This window comes from Ostrea edulis, chromosome 6, assembly GCF_947568905.1.
Source record: "Ostrea edulis chromosome 6, xbOstEdul1.1, whole genome shotgun sequence".
NCBI lineage: Eukaryota > Metazoa > Mollusca > Bivalvia > Ostreida > Ostreidae > Ostrea > Ostrea edulis.
In genome coordinates this window covers 89,854,173-89,859,717 of record NC_079169.1, presented here as the reverse complement: position 1 = coordinate 89,859,717, position 5,545 = coordinate 89,854,173, and positions in this window count along the sequence as shown.

Sequence of the window (5,545 nt, the reverse complement as noted above, 5' to 3'; positions counted from 1 at the left end):
CACCCTCTACTCATGGGCAATATATGGGTAAAGCTTTGGCCAGACTTGGTCAAGGGAAAGGAATATTGTTCAAAACGAATGAATTCGGACGGACGATTGGAGGGACTGACAGTTTAATCATTGTAGGAGAGCCAGACCCTTATAATTACCCAAATTCACAAAACGTCTAAATCTCAGACCCGGAAGTGACGACATCGTCAAATAATTGTCTATCATTTTTTAAACTTCAAGAAAATCGACCAAGCTATGCAAAATTAATATGGTTGATATCGACGCACTTTGAAAAAGAATATTTTTTTTCCTAAGTGCGTTAACATGGTCCCAAATTTAATGCACGTTGAAACATTTGTTCAAAGTGCGTAATTTTTCAAAGTGCATTGTAACAGTGCACTGTGACCTACTTATGACTAAAACCCAAGTGTTTTTGAAGAAAAGGTGAAGATAACGAACAGTGATCAATGTCATAACCCCTATAAGGAATTAAAATTAAGAGATGGGCAAACACGGCTCTGGATTAAGTGCCCAATAGGAGTAAGCATCCCTGTCGAAGTGTAAAGTGTTGAAAAGCAGTACGTTTTGATCGATGTTGTTGATTTTTGGAAAGTTTTGTAATATTAAATTTACTAAAAATTCTTCGGAATTTTTGAAATTTCACGTTTGATGATTGTACCACTTTTCGCCTATGTTGTGACACAATTATTTTGAAATCTCTCCTTTACAGCAGTTGATATTTTCAAGAGGAGTACATATAGGGGCTTGGTAGAACACTTACTGGATCCAGCAATGTATCTCTGTAAAGATTTTAGTGAAGTTTTGGAATCCACTATAAGCACGGAAACCCATATCCATTCGTCCCATTGACTAGGATATTAAATGCATTTTAGAATTAAAGCGTGGTTTTGATGAATTTCATCTTTTGAAAGGAAACTTGCAGTATAAGTTGGATTAGAAAATGGGAAATTAAAGCCAAATTTGTTTAAAATACCGTTGTACTAGAATTAAGCCTTACAACAAAGGTATTGTTGTTAGGTTTGTCATCTGAACTCAATAATATTGCTAATACAACTTATCTCATACGTGTGGTGTATATTGAGAGTGAGATAAAGCATTAGCTTTATCACACGCCCGTTTGATAAAGCACCGGTCCGAACTACTTTTGCAAAATACCGGCCATATAAATGCAATATAATGTATAATGCAAGTTACCGGCCACAAAATGCCAACTCGGTCTGTAACTACTCAAAAATTACGATCAGAAAACAAAAATATGTGCACACTATTATCATCGACGGCCTACTGGACAAGCCTAATCGAAAGCACCTTGACATGCTGCGGTACCAAGTATTCGCAAGCACAGTCTCTTTTTTTCTGGAGCATATTAGCCTAAATGTAACAAATCTCAACAGCTTTACTTACTAGGCCAGGCTAGGCCTATCTAAAGTGCCTCGGGATTTCCTCTCGCCCTTAGATCCAAAGAAACTACGTAAATAAAATCCAAATGCACAGACACTTCTACTTTTCACTGTAAGCTGTTGAACATTCTAATAACGCTGCATTAAAATATTACTTTCATTGATCGTTACTACACATGTTTATTTCAAAACGACGACGACATCAAACTTTTGTCAGAAGGTCGGGCCTACGTCAAAAAATAAATACTATGTCAATAGTTGTTACTTTGTTGGAATGGCAAAACCATTATTAATTATAAACTTTTTAAAACAATTTTCATCCATGGTTTCTTTTATAAAAATGACCATTTGTACTGTATATTAATGGTTTATAAGCGCACTATTTTTCCCGCGTAAGGTGAGCATTGACAATTATGTTTAAAATGAAATAAACACAAATTCCTGTCGGTAAATACGATTCTCTGACAGCATTTTCGCTCTACCGACCCTCGCTTCAGAACAAAGATCGTCGCTAATCGATCACCCTTGCATTTTATAAGAGTGTAAAACAATAGAAAATAGAATTACTCATCGAATCACATTCTTACATTTTGATTAAAATCTCAACAATTGCTTGCATCGAGACAACTTACCATCTATGCATGTGAAATTTGGGTATCGATTGCATAACCAGAAATCGATCTCTTTTGATTTCTATACATAATCTCTTGTTATGCAAAAGATCGATTAGCAGGCGTGCCATATCAACTCGTTGGATAAACCAAATATCAAAACACGCAATATAGATATCCTCTATATATCTAACATCACTTCTGGTTTACTAAACACACTTGTTGTATATTGAGCGCCAAATTAACATAAACTCAAATAATTGAAGATATCTTCAATTATTTGAAGATATCATCAATTAAATAATTGCTCTCTTTAATTGAATTAATGCGCACATTAAATCAATTATTGCTCTCATCAAATGAATTAATGCGCGCTTCAATTCAATTATTGCTCTCATCAATTGAATTAATGCGCGCATCAATTGAATTAATGAGAGCAATAATTGATTTAATGCGCGCATTAATTCAATTATTGCTCTCTTCAATTCAATTGATGAGAGCATCAATTGAATTAATGAGAGCAATAATAGATTTGAATCGCGCATTAATTCAAATATTGCTCTCTTCAATTCAACTGATGAGAGCATTAATTTCGTAGAAATATTGCTCGCAATAATTGATTTAGAGCTCGGTATAAATAATTTGATGATCTCTTTAATTCAATTGAAGATATCTTTAATTATTTGCAATGCTTTTGTATAAGGAATTAATGCGCGCATCAATTCTTTTAAAGAGAGCAACAATTCAATTAAAGAGATCATTAATTCAATTGTAGATATGTTGAATTGAAGATATCTTTAATTATTTAGTTGCTCTCTCTAAAAGAATTATTGCTCTCTTCAAATGAATTAAAGATATCATTAATTCAATTGAAGAGAGCAATAATTGAATTAATGCGCGCATTAAATCCATTATTGCTCTCATCAAATGAATTAATGCGCGCATCAATTAAATTATTGCTGTCATCAATTGATTTAATGCGCGCATTATATCAATTATTGCTCTCTTCAATTGAATTGTAGCGCGCATCAATTCAATTGTTGATATCATTAATTCATTTGAAGAGATCATTAATTCAATTAAAGCGCGCATCAATTCAGCAGAAGAATTAATGCTATCATCAATTCATTTAATGCGCGCAATAATTCAGAATTGAAGATATCATTAATTGTTTGAAGAGATATGTAATTAAATTGTTGCGTGCATCAAATGAATTGATGATATCTTCAAATAATTGAAGATATCTTCAATTATTTGAGTTTATGTTAATTTGGCGCTCCATAGTTGTAGGCACTTGTTTTAACGTGATTTTGATATTCCACTTAATGCATTAAATTCTGTCATTGACAGTGTCAAATTCTTCCTTATCATAATTAGCTCATCATCGTCTAGCACAAACTTCGACATAATTCGTAATAGAGATGACATTTTGTCGTCAATTGAACGATCTGGGCATTTCCAAATATTTACGTTTCCAATGTATCTTAAAAATTGTAATGATAGCCATTTCCCCATGAATGCGCTGAAGTTGTGAACAATGCTCGTTTGAATTTTGATAAATATAGTGCGTCTATTCTAACGTCTGGGAAATTCCAACAGAAATGAAAGTAGAATTTAAATATAAAAAACAAATTTCATTTTTGTAAATGCATGAGGGCATGGACCGCGACTTTCATGTCGGCATGCTTCATGAAAATCGTTTATATGAAATTTATTTCTAAAATGGATTCTGAACTAAATTGTAATACTATCGATTGTCATGTGATATACGAGGGCTGTTCGATTTGTAATGTGTATTGTACCACAGTGCGATAACGCTTTGCATGATTTTGTGGATGATACTCTTGAATAGCTCTATTCAATGCCCTTTCAATGGTATAAACACGAGCCCTCAGGTCCACATAGTTTAAAATTTATAGTAATTTCAATAGACCCAGTCGTTGACCACTGTTGTAAAAATGGTTGGGTAACGAGTTGAGAATATTGAAGAAATTAGAGCTTCTATAAAAGTTCGCACAAAACTCGGTCATTCGGTAATGCAGATTTTTTTTAAACCGAATTGGGGGAAGTTTATGGGTCTGATAAGGTATCTTATGAGACAGTTCGTAGGTGGAGAAAGAAATTTCTGACTGGCACAGAATCCGTCAAAGATGCAGCAAAATCTGTCCGACCTGTGACTGTAACAGGCAATGCAAATGTCTCAGAAGTCGGAGAAATAAATGAAAGTGATGGCAGATACACGATTCGTGATATTGCCAAAGCTGTTGGCATATCGCTATCGCGGGTGCATTTCATTTTGAAGCATATTTTGAAAGTACGAAAGATTTCTGCCAGATGGATACCGCATATATTGACAGATGACCAAAACGGGTACGAGTACAAACCGCTAAGAAATTGCTCAAAATGTTTCCCAAATTCAATAAAAAACAATTTGCAAACATTGTTACTGGTGACAAAACATGGGTTCACTATTTCGAACCAGTAAGAAAAATTGGAAACATAATATGGCTAACTAAACACGGTAGAAGGCCTGTAGTTGCCAAAAGAACCATAAGCACAAAGAAGGTTCTTTATTGCATATTCTTCTCATGTGATGGTATAGCCGTACAATTCTGGTGCCGAAGGGCAAAAGTGTAACAGGTCGGTGTTACCGAGATGTTATACTAAAAAAGCTCAAGAAATATGATTATAAAGGACGTCCTGTGTCAGGATTTAGGTATGTTCGTCTACTTCATGATAATGCTCCATCACATACATGTGAGCTTGTGGAGCAATTTTTGAAGTCGGAGAAGGTTACCGTCTTGCCACACTCACATACTCTCCAGATCTACGCCCATGGGACTTTTTCCTTTTTCCAAAACTTAAAAAGTTCTTATCTGGTCGTCGTTACAAGTCCCGACAAGCCCTTGGTTCAGCCATCATCAGTCAGTGTCTCAGAGGTTTACCTAAATCAGCGTATCGTGATGCATTTAAGTAATGGATTCAGAGATTGAAATTATATATTTCAAACCGCGGAAAATACTTTGAAGGGATGTAATGTTCATTTCACTATTTGAGTCTTTTGAGATATCGTACAATACACATTACATGTCGAACAGCCCTCGTAATTGTAATGAAAAGGTGATAGTAAGAAAAGAAAAAATAAGAAAAGAAAAAGAAAAAAGAGTCGAAGTATTCGTTGTGTATATTATGTACACAATGCACGTGTACAGATAAATGTCTATAAAAAAAAAAACCAAACTCACTAACAAACAAACACACACAGTTGATTTTCCTGATCAATACATGACCCCGAAATTGATGGAAATTAAGATATCAGAATATATTTTCAAGTGGATTCAAGGAGTAGATCAGGAATAAATAAATATATATGCTACGTAATTTTAAATACACACGAACATATTAAAATCACGAGTCATTGACTCTGGTATACACATTGTATACACACATAGTTCCCGGATGACAATGACACTATCATTAACATTAATGATTTTGAAAGACTAATATTGTGAATTTAGTCAA